The 15,173-nt window shown below is 39.2% G+C and overlaps 1 long non-coding RNA gene across 2 annotated transcripts in view; it reads left to right on the top strand.

The window, feature by feature from the left end:
- LOC133091936 (uncharacterized) overlaps window positions 1-14,959 on the top strand; it is a 33,351-nt gene extending 18,392 nt beyond the window's left edge. For both annotated transcript variants that reach the window (XR_009701005.1, XR_009701004.1), the window contains exons 4-7: window positions 2,546-2,841; window positions 6,993-7,086; window positions 8,099-8,248; window positions 14,864-14,959. This is a non-coding gene — a long non-coding RNA (uncharacterized LOC133091936). The remainder of the gene's footprint in view (window positions 1-2,545; window positions 2,842-6,992; window positions 7,087-8,098; window positions 8,249-14,863) is intronic.
- Window positions 14,960-15,173: the final 214 nt, after the last annotated feature.

Genomic DNA, 15,173 nt, shown 5'->3' with positions numbered 1-15,173 from the left:
TTTTCTTGATGAGTCTGGCTAATGGTTTATCAATTTTGTTTATCTTCTCAAAGAACCAGCTTTCAGTTTTATTGACCTTTGCTATTGTTTCCTTTATTTCTTTTTCATTTATTTCTGATCTGATCTTTATGATTTCTCTCCTTCTGCTAACTTTGGGGGTTTTTGGTTCTTCTTTCTCTAATTGCTTTAGGTGTAAGGTTAGGTTGTTTATTTGAGATGTTTCTTATTTCTTGAAGTAGGATTGTATTGCTATAAACTTCCCTCTTAGGACTGCTTTTGCTGCATCACATAGGTTTTGGGTCGTCATGTTTTCATTGTCATTTGTTTCTAGGTATTTTTTGATTTCCTCTTTTATTTCTTCGGTGATCTCTTGGTTATTAAGTAGTGTATTGTTTAGCCTCCATGTATTTGTATTTTTTACAGATTTTTATCCTGTAGTTGATATCTAGTCTCATAGCATTGTGGTCGGAAAAGATACTTGATATGATGTCAATTTTCTTAAATTTACCAAGGTTTGATTTGTGACCCAAGATATGATCTACCCTGGAGAATGTTCCGTGACCACTTGAGAAGAAAGTGTATTCTGTTGTTTTTGGATGGAATGTCTTATAAATATCAATTAGGTACATTTTGTTTAGTGTGTCATTTAAAACTTGTGTTTCCTTATTTATTTTCATTTTGGATGATCTGTCCATTGGTGAAAATGGGGTGCTAAAGTCCTCTACTATGATTGTGTTACTGTCGATTTCCCCTTTTGTGGCTGTTAGGATCTGCCTTATGTATTGAGGTGCTCCTATGTTGGGTGCATAAATAATTACAATTGTTATATCTTCTTCTTGGATGGATCCCTTGATCATTATGTAGTGTCCTTCTTTGTCTCCTGTAATAGTCTTTATTTTAAAGTCTATTTTGTCTGATATGAGAATTGCTACTCCAGCTTTCTTTTGATTTCCATTTGCATGGAATATATTTTTCCATCCCCTCACTTTCAGTCTGTATGTGTCCCTAGGTTTGAAGTGGGTCTCTTGTAGACAGTATATATGACTCTTGTTTTTGTGTCCTTTCAGCCAGTCTATATATTTTGGTTGGAGCATTTAGTCCATTTACATTTAAGGTAATTATCAATAGGTATGTTCCTATTGCCATTTTCTTAATTGTTTTGGGTTTGTTTTAGTAGGTCTTTTCCTTCTCTTGTGTTTCCTGCCTAGAGAAGTTCTTTTAGCATTTGTTGTAAAGCTGGTTTGGTGGTGCTGAATTCTCTTAACTTTTGCTTGTCTCTAAAGGTTTTAATTTCTCTGTCTAATCTGAATGAGATCCTTGCTGGGTAGAGTAATTTTGGTTGTAGGTTTTTTCCTTTCCTCACTTTAAATATGTCCTGCCACTCCCTTCTGGCTTGCAGAGTTTCTGCTGAAAGATCAGCTGTTAACCTTATGGGATTTCCCTTGCATGTTAATTGTTGCTTTTCCCTTGCTGCTTTTAATATTTTTTCTTTGTATTTAATTTTTGATAGTTTGATTAATATGTGTCTTGGTGTGTTTCTCCTTGGATTTATCCTGTATGGGACTCTCTGCACTTCCTGGACTTGACTGACTATTTCCTTTCCCATATTAAGGAAGTTTTCAACTATAATCTCTTCAAATATTTTCTCAGACCCTTTCTTTTTGTCTTCTTCTTCTGAGACCCCTATAATTCGAATGTTTGTGCGTTTAATGTTGTCCCAGAGGTCTCTGAGACTGTCCTCAAATTTTTTCATTCTTTTTTCTTTATTCTGCTCTGTAGTAGTTATTTACATTATTTTATCTTCCAGGTCGCTTATCCATTCTTCTGCCTCAGTTATTCTGCTATTGATTCCTTCTAGAGAATTTTTAATTTCATTTATTGTGTTGTTCATCATTGTTTGTTTGCTCTTTACTTCTTCTAGGTCCTTGTTAAATGTTTCTTGTATTTTCTCCATTCTGTTTCCAAGATTTTGGGCCATCTTTACTATCATTACTCTGAATTGTTTTTCGGGTAGACTGCCTATTTCCTCTTCATTTGTTTGGTCTCGTGGGTTTTTACTTTGCTCCTTCATCTGCTGTGTATTGCTCTGTCTTCTTATTTTGCTTAATTTACTGTGTTTGGGGTCTCTTTTTCGCAGGCTGCAGGTTCATAGTTTCTGTTGTTTTTGGTATCTGCCTGCAGTGGGTAAGGTTGGCTCAGTGGTTTGTGTAGGCTTCCTGGTGGAGGGGACTGCTGCCTGTGTTCTGATGGAAGAGGCTGGATCTTGCCTTTCTGGTGGGCAGGGCTGCTTCCGGTGGTGTGTTTTGGGGTGTCTGTGAACTTAGTGTGATTTTAGGCAGCCTCTCTGCTAATGGATGGGGTTGTGTTCTTGTCTTGCTGGTTGTTTGGCATGGGGTGTCCAGCACTGGAGCTTGCTGGCCGTTGCGGGGTGCTGGGTCTTACCGTTGAGATGGGGATCTCTGAGAGAGCTCTCGCTGATTGATACTACGTGGGGCCGGGAGGTCTCTGGTCGTCCAATGTCCTGAAGTCCCCTCTTCCACCTCAGAGGCTCAGGCCTGACACCAGGCTGGAGCACCAAGACCCTGTCAGCCACACGGCAGAAGATGAGAGATCATGTGGAGGAGAACTGAGGAGTCTCAGCCAATATCCAGTACCCACTGCTACACATCTGAGTGAAGACAACTTGGACCCTCCAGCCACAGTGGAGCCTTCAAGATAACTGCAGATTAAATGATCCCAGGATAAGGACCTCCCAGATTTACAACCATACGACTCAGCAATTCCACTCCTAAGTATTTACCTCGAGGAGGAGGCGTGTGTGGAGCTACCTTCCACAGAACGGTAAGAGACCCGGGTCAAGAGGCATGAAATCAGGAGAAAATCCGAGTTGAGGCTGTGGCGTTGGTGCAGCAGGGGAGCAGCGGGGCCCGCGGCTGCTGAGCGAGCGCGCAGCTTCACTCTCCTTCACTCACTTTAGTATATTCTTGTGACAACCCATTTTAGAGATGAGAAAACAAGATTTCAATAATCAAAATTTTATTTTGATAAAGAAATAGCTTAGCTTTCTAAAAAGGGAAATAAGGAAACGGAAACTAGATCTTTTTTTTTTTCAACAAATGTGGTTACAAAAAACGTGTGTCAACTTACTGTACTTTCCAAGAAGTTTCATATTACTCTCTGAACATTTCGAAACATTTTCCCAAAGCTTTTTGCCTTGAGAAGAATGTCCAGATCCAGAATTTTTCTCCAGTTACTGGGAAATCTTCCCTCAGCTGGTACCAACGTTGTTAAAAGCCAATTTCTAGTGCTGTCTCAGTTAAAATCAGAAAAGCAAAATAGAATCTAAACACAAGACAATGCTCTTAAGCAAATTCAGTTATGGTATATCTTCTTAAAATTTGGACACTTTTCCTTCCCATTCCCAAGTGGCACCCTTGTTTCCAAGCATTACTGGAATGTATTTGTTTGTCCAAGAAATACATCTCAAGTCTCCTATCACTTTCTTTTGTATTTGAAGACATACAATTACAGGGTCATAAATTAATGTTCATATATTAATTTTCTCATAGTATTAAGACCATGTCTTGGTTTAGTGTAACTTCCATTTAACACCCATTTTGGAATTGAATATTATTCTCACTTAGAAAATTATTTGTCCTTTGCCTATAAGACTTTCAATGCCTTCTGTTCACCAGCTTTCTACTTCAGCTCTCCCAGAATATTAAAACCTGCTTTCATACTGATGGAGTTCCTCATGTTCATCAATAATGTTTTTCTGTTTCCTCAAAGCAATGAGTCAGTCTGCTTATTTTCTCTTATAGTAATTCTCCCTCTTTACTTATTCTTGGCAAAGACAGAGCAAAAAGGGAACATGACATATGTCTCAGGACTTTTCATTAAATCATATTTCTTTTATTCAGCCACACTCTTCCCATCTCATAATGTCATAAAGAAATTCATTTCCTCTTCCTGGAAAGGGAGTCTACCTTACCGTTCTTATGCTTACTTCCTCCAGTGGAAAAATGAGAGATGCCCTCCACAGTTCTTCTGTCATTGGCTCACCCTTGTCTTACCCCCAAAAGATTTTTCCTATACTTTTTTTAGTTCTATCAGTATCTCAGTGAGAATGCAACAGTTTTTGTTTGTTTTGAATGTAGGATTTACTTCTGCAGAGTGCTATTGTAAACAGTAATTCAGCAGAGCTTCCAGCTGGAAACTAAGCTGTGTTTACTTAAGGAATCAAATATTTTAAGATACTTCAGATGACAATTGAGGAGGAGATGCCAGAAGTCCGTGAGATAAAGAGAAACTTCCAGGGATTTTTCCTGGGAGAGCTTACCCTCAAAGAGAGAGTAAAGGCACAGTAGCTTGATCCAATGGTGATGCTTTAAGCCAGAAAGGAGGGTTTGCTCTGACAATAGCATCATTCCTGATACCAGCTTGAACTTGGGCCTAGTCACCGAATGATTCTTATGTGAGGGAGGGGAAATTAAGAGCAGGATATATAGGGCAACCCAGACAAATCTGGGTTTAGGTCCAGAAACCAATTTCTACTAGCTGTAGGACCATGAGAAAATGATTTAACTTCACCGAACCTCAGTTTCCCCATCTGCAGAAGGATGAAAGTCAAAAAGACTGTTACACATATTTCTGGCAAACACTGGATGTGTAAAGTAGCATTGGGGGTCTGTGTAGCTAAAGTTGGAAAAGAAAAGGTCTTTCCATTGAAATGGAGAGAGCAATAGCATTTAGCTGCATTTGGGCTCTGGAGAATATATCCAAATATTAGGCTTACTTGTCACAGTGAGTGGTACCACAACAATGCCACTGAGAGTGGTACAGCTGACATCTAGAAGCAGCAGTGATAGGCGGGCATCTGACAATCACTGGCAGTCAAAAGCTTTAGGATGAGAAACTGGGCTTATAAGTATATATTCAATATTCCCCTGTAGACTTTGAGAATTATTTGTGAAGGGATTCTAGAGATAAGTTGATTTTGTATATCTAGTTTCCTCATAGTGCATGAAAACAAACATGTTGCATAACACTGGTAACTTCTAGAAAAACCTATGTTGTGATACTTTACACATTCACGTGACACTTTATACCCCATCCTCAGGAAGTCCATGACTGGTGGGGAAGACATGTCTATACATAAATGATTACAAAACCAAAGTGATAAAGCCTATGAATGAGGTATAAAGAAGGTATTTATTTAGGACAGAGCAAAAGGGGGCTGGAGAAATCTGTGGGACTAAAGAGTCATGAAATGTTCAAACCTTGGCATAAAAGATAGTTCATCCAATGGGCAAGGAGACAAGGTTTTCCATGAAGAATAAACAGCATGTGAAAAGGCATAGTACATGAAACTTCATGGTCTGTTAGAGGACTGTGGGGTGTTGGGACATGGGTGCATTTTGGGAAGTGGGAAATGGAGAGTGGAAAAAAAGAAAACAAGCAGTTTTAACAGGAAAGATACTGAATTCACCTTCGAAAATGCTGAGTGAAGTTGATATGAGTATAGAAAAGAAATTGACCTTTAGTAGGTGTATGTGTCAGAAGTCATCAGCCTATATTTTGTAGTTTAGTGAGCCAATGATTACGGACAGATCCCTGGGTGACACTAGTATAACACACGCAGGTGATGTAAGAGAAGTCAGTGAAGGTGTGTGAGAAGAAAAGATCAGAAGGAAAAAGGAGGGTGTTGAGGGATACTTTTATAGGTGTAAATGGAGTAAGACATTTTAAGAAAGTTGAATTAGTGAATAGTATCAAATGCAGATGGGAGGACAAGTGAAAAATCAGATGCAAAATGACCGTGGATTTATCAGGGTAGAGCTTATTAGTGGTGTGATAAGGGACTGGAAAGTCTTGGACGTCATGATCAATAAGCTTGGCTATGATGTATTAGAGTGAGTTAGAACATTACCCTTAAAATGGGGGCGAGGGAGGGATAAATTAGGAGTTTGGGATTAACAGATACATAGTACTATATATAAAATAGATAAATAACAAGGAGCTACTGTAGAGCACAGGGAACTATATTCAATATCTTGTAATAACCTATAATGGAAAATAATCCGGAAAAGAATATATACATATCACTTTGCTGTACACCTGAAACTAACACAACATTGTAAATCAACTGTACTTCAATAAAAAATTAAAAAATAATATAAAATCATACTTAATGGTGAGAAAGAGAGAACATTACCCATAAAATAATATAAGGTCTCATAAATGTTTAAAGTTGAGGAGAATTAAGCTGGCAAGAGGTGATGGAGAGATTGAAGATTTAGGAGCCCAAACACTCTTTAGTGACTGGTCTTATTAAGTGGTCCTCACTGCTACTCAGCAACTAATTTTAGTTTTGCACCTCTCTCCTGTCTCTCAGTCTCTCAATGACCATTTCATATCTTCCCTTATGTTAACCACTGGACTTCACGTTTACCCTCGCATTCTCTGTAGATGTCTTTCCCTCACACTTCACATCAGCCAGGTACCTGTTCTCCTTTGCCTGGATATGTATCGGAAAATGAGCCAATTTCATCAACAAAGTGATAGGGGAAACAGTATCTTAAAGAGAGGTAGAAGTTCCAGTTAAGTCCCCAGAACAGAGTGAGCTAATTTCCAAGAGGGTAGCAATAAGGATGGAGAAGAGGTCTTTACCATATAAGGAGGAATCCAGAAAACAAAACGAACGGAATGGGGAGGGAAGTCAGTCAAATGAGTCTTGGGGGCTGATAATCAGAGAATACGCAGATCAGGGTACTGGAGGGGATTCAAATCCTCATCATTAAATTTCTTTCCGGGATTAGACAAGATAGCCACTACAAAAAAGTACACACTTCGTGAAGGAAGGAAGTCTTAACTGGGAGTTAGAGGTATGTGTATGGGGGTGGGAGTGAGAAGAGAAGAAAGAAAAGCCTCCTTGCCCCTCATCATTAGCAGAGAGCCATTTCTAACTTTGAAAAGAAATACTTCTTTTTCAGGGAGAAGTGGGAAGAACACACACCATACTATTTGGTCATTAAATGAATGAAAGAGTTATAGGAATATCCACAACATTTTATTAAGTGAAAAAAGGTGAGTTTAACAAAACAGAGTGTGCACATGTGTGTGTGTGTGTGTGTGTGTGTGTGACAGAAGGAGACACACAGACAGACCCCAAATGCTGAGAGAGGCTCTCTAGGAGCTGTGGGCATGGAGGGGATTTCAGAGGCTGATACATGTTTGGTGAGGCCTGAGGCTTATACAATTCCAGGACCTCCTTTAAGAGAAAAAGACACAAATCTGTGAATGCTAATTAGTTACAAAAGTAAATATTTGTTTAGGGGAATCCAAGCTTAATTAGCTCCACAGTAAATCTGTTTCTACATGATTTTTATAGTATTCTCTATGCTTAGTATAGCTTTTCCACAATGAGCGTGAATTATTTTAGAACTAAGAACCAAAGCAGAAGTTATGTCAATGTTTTTAATGTCAGCCATGCTCTCTAATTTACTTACATTAGATCTCTTTTGAAATGATCATTAGAGACGGTTTCTAATCAGAAGGGCTGCAGAGCTTAAGAGCTTATGTTGTCATTTATGATGTATTTCTAGAAAGTCATGCACAAAATTCCTAGCTTGAGCTTACCCTTGAATTTTCTTTGCTTACATAAAGCACCATAGACAAATATCTTAAACAAGAGGAAAGTCAAAGTCAAACAACTTCTCTAATCAGGAAAACCTTGTTCTTTCATCAAAAAATGGCCGTGAGTTGTGCAACCCAGTGTAAGTGGGTTTACAAAAAAGAGGTTAGCGCCTCCCAGTAAAAGAGCTGTCGCTGCATTAAGCGTTCTTTCTTGCGGCTTGAGCTCTGCTTCCCCTGATATCACGCTTTAAACTGGAAGGAGCTTCTGCTGAGGGTTTCCTTGGTAACAGGAAGTGACTGTGTATGAGAAGTTGGTACTGGTTCACTTTGTCCTCTCAGCCATCAAGGAAGTGCATTACCGTAAATGATTTGGGGACTGTCCCCACGCATTCTTCTCAGTGAACACGCTGCTGAAGGGTGTATTGAGAAAACGTCGAAAGAAGATGTTTTCTTACCTTCACAGAACACGGACTTCTGTGACTCGGCATTGGCCCCGGGGTGACCCCTCTGGGATCAGGAGAAGCATTCCTCTCAATCAGATCGCAGATTTTATTATCCAGCTCCACGCTTTCACATCTGCCCAGGGGACATGGGAAAGTCACATTTTACAAAGGTAATTAAAAATGATTATAATTTTGTGAACGATGTGGAGGTGTTATTAGTGTATGATACCCCTCTAAAATCTCCAGTTCTCTAATTTCATTTTGTATTCATTAGTTGCTGCCATTAGAGAACTTTAAAGAGAATTGGAGTTTAATTTTCACTTACTTGCACATTTATTCTAAGTAATCAAGTAAGATAAAGGCAAGTTTAGGGATTTTCACAGTCTGATAACGATGACCAGAACTGAGCACTCCCAGTAAGCCTGGTGCTTTACATCCATTTTCTTATTCAGTGGGTACAACAATCCATTACCGTAGTCAGCATTACCTGCGTTATACAGATGAGCAAACTCAGGCTTAGGAAGTTAAATAACTTACTAATTTATGTGAAATCACACTGCAGAACATTGGCAGGACCAAGATCAGACTCAGATCTGTAGGGCTCTATGGCCTGTCTCTTGGCTATGTTTGCTGTATGTCTTCAATTAAACTGAGAACAAATCCCTAAGGAATTATTTGCTACCAAATGGAAATATTATATTAGAGTCAAAGACTATCTGGAAGTTACCTTAAAAAGAACTTAGTCCAACTTGCATCATTTATCTGAGAACCAGAATGAATTGCTTACATTCCCATGACTATTAATAGGTAACATCAAAATTTAAATCAGATTTTCTGACTCCAATCCATTTTTCTTTCCATTATATCATGTTGGCATGATGGAGAAATCTTCTCATTAAAAACACAATTCAAGAGAAAAATGCATTCATTTTGTGATTTTTCTTTACATATATATATATTTTTGTCTTCCTCATCATTTTTCATCCCTTAAAAACAACCCCTTGGATTGGGGTAGGAGTTTTTTCAGGAATACTTCTTAAAGTTGTCTCCAAGTAAAATAAATATGTAGGTGGATGACCTAATCGCATGTCCATGTGGCAGAGGTTGCTTGGGCTGTCTGCCCAACCCTCTACCTTCTTTGAGAGTGGCTCCCAGGAAGAGGGTCTGACAGCCATGCTTGCTGACACTACTTGACCTCACTTGTTTGGTTATAGCTGATTGGACCAAGCGTAAACAACTGATTCCAGCTTGGCCAATGAGATTCTCTTCTGTGTGCAGAGGGAGCCAAGATTGAAGCAGCTGGGTAGGGAAAGGCAGAGCTGTGAGATAGAGTCTTGGCAATTTTCTAGTCCTGAATCAACCCTTTCTAAGGCATAACTGCCTTCCTACCCTTATATTCTGCTAATCATCCCATATCTTTATAATGAATTATCTCTTTTTTTTTTAAGCTAGCTTTTTGGTGTCTTATTTGTAATAGAAATAAAATCTCTAAATAATACACCTTAACCCTCATATTTCTATTTATTCTTTCTCTTGGGCTGTGAAATATCTGTACCTCACGTCCCACATATGATGCCACCATATACAACAAACTACTGGGTGTACAATAAAACCCTTCATGGCCCAAAAGTTTGTATATGTGTAGCATTGAGTTTGGACCTATCCTCAAGGTTTCCCACAACCCTCTGAGAAGAGTCACAGAATTCCTTTAATAACTGCCCCAAATCCTTCAGGTTAATTAGATTCTCAATTAATTAATTAGTCCTATGGAATTGGACTAGACTGAATGTTAAGCCCCTGAGGCAGCTTTCTGACTTATTCTGAACCACACTTACCTGCCAAGAGGTCACAATACTTCCCGGTACTACATTCCTCTGTGGCAAACATGTTACTGAGCCCAGCCCCCAGAGGGGATCGTTTTGATACGACCCACTGTGACCTCCAAGTCCCCAAACGATCGGGCTCCCTTGCTATGTTTCTGAGCTCATCGTCCGCTCCCCTCTGCCCTGCCTTTTCTTCCAGGCACACTTGCCCCATCACAGTTTATTGAACATGCCAAGCATGCTTCCCACACTGGGGCTTGGGGTTTGCTGTTTCCTCCACAGGTCTTGCTCTCCCCATGCCGTTCAGGGCTTGTCTCAAATGTTACTTTATCAAGAAAGCTTCTGCTGACAAACCTATCTAGAATAGCTTTCTCACACCCATCACTAATGGCCCTTAATTCTGTCTAATTTTCTCAGAATTTTTTATTATCTTGATTTCTTATTTGTTTACTGTTCTTCTCCCCACCCCTATATAGGCCTCATATATGTCCCATGAGAGAAGGGTGTTTGTCTGCTTTTATTCACTGCTCTTTCTTGGCACATAGTATGACCTCCCTCAATAAATATTTGTTATTGAATAAAAGTGACTCTGTGATGAAGTTTAATTCAAAACATTAACTCAAATCTAACAGTAAATTAGATGCTTATTTAAAATGTATGCAAATAACCTCAAACTCATAGGACTGATAAAGTGGAGGCACAAATCGTTAAGCATGGAAACATTAATGGCAGCTATAGAATGGGCACTTGAGCTTAGTTATTACTGCCTTCGTGGCTGCCTTGTGCTTTTATCCTTGAATTATGTGCCTTCTTCAATATTCAACAATAATTCATTGAGTATCCACTATTGCAGGGTCCTGACTTTTTGCAGGAATAATCACAATCCACGATGATCTTCAAACTGTTTGGACTTGAGTGGTGAACCTGCTTAGAGGCCAACAGCCACCCTTTCCTTTCTTGTTGGGACAAGCGAGTGAATGTTCTGCCTCAGAGCAGGGGCCCTGCTCCCTCTCTCGTGAGTGGGGTTCACACATGCCCCTCAGAACAATAGCCAAAGAGTGAGGGGCCCTTGTGGGGCTTGTGGGTTCCTGAACTTGGAGCAGAGTGGGCCTCAGGGTGGTGACCACAGCTGCGGTGACTTCGGCCACCCTAGAAAGAGGAGAAGTGATGGCAAAGAGGAAGAGAAGCACATGGTGGTGAATGGAGGGGGGGAGCTCCCAGTCACACCTATGGAGATGGCGGGTCTCGGCACCTAGGAACCCAGCTGGGAGCTGAAAGGACAGGGGAGGGATGGAGCTCCGGGGATTATATCTCAGTCAGGACTCAGGGCTTCTTTGTCTTCTCATTGCCATTGTCACAGCCGTTGTCCCAATAATGAGTATGCCTCAGAACTTACATATGAAGCCTCTGAAAGAAGCATTATGTTGCAGAAGAAAGTAGAAACTAAGTTTTTTAGGGTTGAACATAACAGTGGGACCTAGGGTAAGTCCCCCATCTTCTATGAGTCCTATTAGCCTGGTTTATAAAAAGAGAAAAATAATGCTGTACCGTGAGGCTGTCCGTAGGATTAGTGATAACATAGGTACAATGCACAGTGCCAGGCATGCTGTAGGTACTTAATAATTGATATCACTGTTATTATTCTGAGGGTCCGGCACAGTTACCAAACATTCTAACAAATGAGACTGGAAAGTAGGAACCGTAAATTTAGTATATTGCTGAAAGGAAAAATAATTTAAAAAGCACAAACATTTTAATTTGGTTAAAAAAATAATCAAAAAGTTTAGTCGCACCTTGCTTAAAAGACAGCCATGTTACCTACCTGGGTTTTATGAAATTCTTAGCAAATCTTTTAGATTATTCTTTAATATAAGAATTTAGTGAATGAAAATATATTTATATTCTGTCTTTAACTGGTGAAATTCATTATGTTTCATGAAATTCAATTGGCCTTAGATTTATTTTACAAAAGAGAATACTATTTATCAAGGTTTAATTCTTTCTTAGAAAGCTCAAAATTGTGACAATTGAGAGGCAGAATTAATTAAAGTCTGTAAACTCTGCTTTCCTCTTTAGATCACTAAATAATTGCATGCAACATATAACATTGCATGTAACATTAAGACCCAAGGTTTGGAGTACAGTAAAAAAAGAAAAACGCTCTACCAAACTTTTGAACACAAATAGAACACATCCTACATAACCTTGCATTCGTTTTACTGGGTCCATATTATCCTCACCTGGGATCTGTTCCCTGATTCTACTCAACTGATTAGGTGAGGGGTATGGCTCCAGATATCTGTGCTCTGGGCCCTACCCCTTAATCATCCTTATTTTTAAATTATGTAACTTGAGACTTAGTGAAGTTAAGTACCTTTTTTTAAGGTCACTTGACTTATAAGGGGCAGGGTAAGAATGCGCTCTGAAGCCCATGACTTTTTAAGCTACCTTTGGGCTGCTAGTGATTTTAGGAATTGTCACTACAGCAAGACCATAGAGGACTGTGTTATTCCCAAATAACTGGGTTTAGGTTTTCCATTGTGATGGGCATTTCTGCTTCAGTGCCAAAGAAAACAACTTATTGGTGCCTGCCACTGAAAGGTAGCTGACTTATAAAGTCCGATATCAGGAGAGGGTTGGGAGACAAGCTATGAGGACCAGGTGCTTCACTGATGATCTTTTACAAGCCTCCTTGTTTTTCTAAGTTGGGAGTTATGGACCAGGGTCCAGGATGAAATGCGGGGGGTCCATGAGTCATCCCAAGTCAAATTAAGTACAGAATTATATATATATTATAATATATGTGTTATATGCTCATTGTCTCTTTCTGAAGAGAGGGTCTATATTTTTTTCAACCTCCCAAAAAAGCTAAAAATCACTGACCCATCTTGAGTTATTGCCATGAGTGGCCACTTTAAATTCAAATCTCATCATGGCTTTCTTTGTCCAAGAGTACACTTTGATTTAAAAAAATATATTCTTTTTACCATGGAAGAACTATGAAAATTCAAAAATGACTCAAATACTATTAAGTAAATCTTTATTTGAGGTGGTGTCCTTGTGAAATCACAAGTGAACAGGGAATTATAGAGACAGTATTGTTAGGCTAAGAGTTTTCCAAGATGATGGTGACAAAATTCAATGAAGTCCAGTAAATCCCTGTTGGATCCTTGGCTTATTCGTTGCTTGTTTTAAACTTACGTGGATTTAAATCTGCTATGTTACTATTGCTCCTTCCTACCCTTCATTCAACAAGAATAAATCAACCTAGAAAGTAAATAGAAGTGATATTAATATGAATTAGATTTTACCAATAGGATAATAGGCTAGGCCAATGTGACCATGAAGCTTATTTTACAAATAGTTTTCCCTATGTTATGTATAATGTGTGAACTCTTTTTCCCCTAGACTACCCTTGGGAGGTAACAATCTGCCCGGTAACCCAGCAACCAGAGAGATCAGGGAAAGAGGTGAATGAGTTGCCAGTATATCTGGAGCCCTCAGACTTTTATTACATATTCAAGGGTCTCCAGTACAGATGCCTCCAAAAAATTATCCAATAAAGCGAAGTCTTTGTATGCCATCGTTTAATAGGCTCATCCAAGGATTATTTAATTATTTAAATTTTACCATTTGATTAGAGCCAGGACATTGTTAATTTGTAGAATCCTCTCTGGCAGAAAAGATAATCTCAGAGTTTATGATTTACTGCCTCTTAGGGAATTACCATTTTTGTATCTAATCTAACATCTTATTCTAACATTCCTTTATTAAATTGCCTGTAAATACCCAGCTCTTCAAATGCTCTTTGAATGAGCCTTCTTATCTTTCTGGATACCTCATTAATTAACGAGTTGAATTAAAACTGTGAACATATGTTCATTTTATATTTGTAGGACGGTTGTATTTTTAAGTTTTTGTGCCTTATACATTAACATCACTGGATATCTATACTTTAAGACCATGGAACTTCCACTTACTGATAATGACTTCAGGTGAACACACAACCCCAAAACCCCACCAGACTTGGTTTTTATGGTTACATGCTGTGGTTGCCTCATTAGTATTGGCAAGCAGTGTAAAATTCCTAAAGAAAACAATTACACTCAACAGACAAAACAGAAACCACAATCTTGGAAACAACCTGAAGATCATTTAATTCCTCTCCTGCATTTAGAAGGCAGAGAAATGAGGCTCAGAGGGGTTAACTGGCAGATAGCAAAGCCAGGGCGAGAATTAAGGACACTAGTGTTCTTTCTTCCTCTGCACACTCACCCACCTCAAATGTCCACATTTTCTCCCAGCCTGCCGCCAAGATCACATGTTATGCTTTGATCTTATGTCATAAGCCAAGTCTTTTTAGGGAAGATTCCGGAGAACAAAGTTTCAAATACAAGACAAGGAAGAATCAATAGCATGTTCTTCTATAATGGAAACACTTCCAGATGTTCAAAGACTAGGAATCGCAACCGCTGGGGACCCAGAATGAAAAGTGTTGTCTAAAGTACTATAATCAAGCCGTGACTTTTAGGTTTTACTTTTTGTTATTGTGATTAGTACTCTGAGTGTGCTACTGGCTATAAGGGGGAGAAACAGATTACTCAATAAAGAAGTTACTCTGTGTAAATGTGCTTTAGATCCACAAGTCATGGTGTCTTAATTATTTCGTAATTGGGAGCTTTAACAGTTGTGGCTTAAAGAGGTAATGGAAGAGAAAAGATTTGCTCACAAAATTTTCAGAGTAACATTGGCCTCGGGCAAGAGTGAATATTTCTAGAGTTCAACCCAAGGCTATGTGGCTTAATAATTTAAATAACTGTCTAAAGATGGTCTTTGCGTGTCTGAGACAAAAGCCTGGAGGATAGGGATATTCCTTATAAACATGGACTCTATTACTGCCCTCAATCTGCATTCTTGGTTGGATTCCTATTTATCTCCTCTCTGCTTTTTGTGATGTGCCAGGTCGCTGAGCTGATGCCAGATACCCCAGCCAAACCTCTTGTGGCCGCTCCCTGGAGGAACGCGTGGACAGAGGAGCCAGATTGGAGTGGAGATAAGGTGCAGCTGCAGGTGCTGTTCAGACCGCGAAAGGTTACAGGTGAGCATAGTTCTGTAGAAAACACATCTTCCTATAACTACCCTACAGAGTTAAGGTTTGGCCATCTTACTGGAAGTATCCTGTGCCAGTGAAACATTCTCATTCACAAGGGCAGAGTGACAGATGAGACAGGATACAGCGTCTATGAATACACACTGTTTCGACAGGAGATAT

This window comes from Eubalaena glacialis, chromosome 5 (assembly GCF_028564815.1).
Source record: "Eubalaena glacialis isolate mEubGla1 chromosome 5, mEubGla1.1.hap2.+ XY, whole genome shotgun sequence".
Classification (NCBI taxonomy): domain Eukaryota; kingdom Metazoa; phylum Chordata; class Mammalia; order Artiodactyla; family Balaenidae; genus Eubalaena; species Eubalaena glacialis.
Note: the sequence above shows the minus strand (reverse complement) of the source record. Positions and strands in the feature narration are given on the sequence as shown.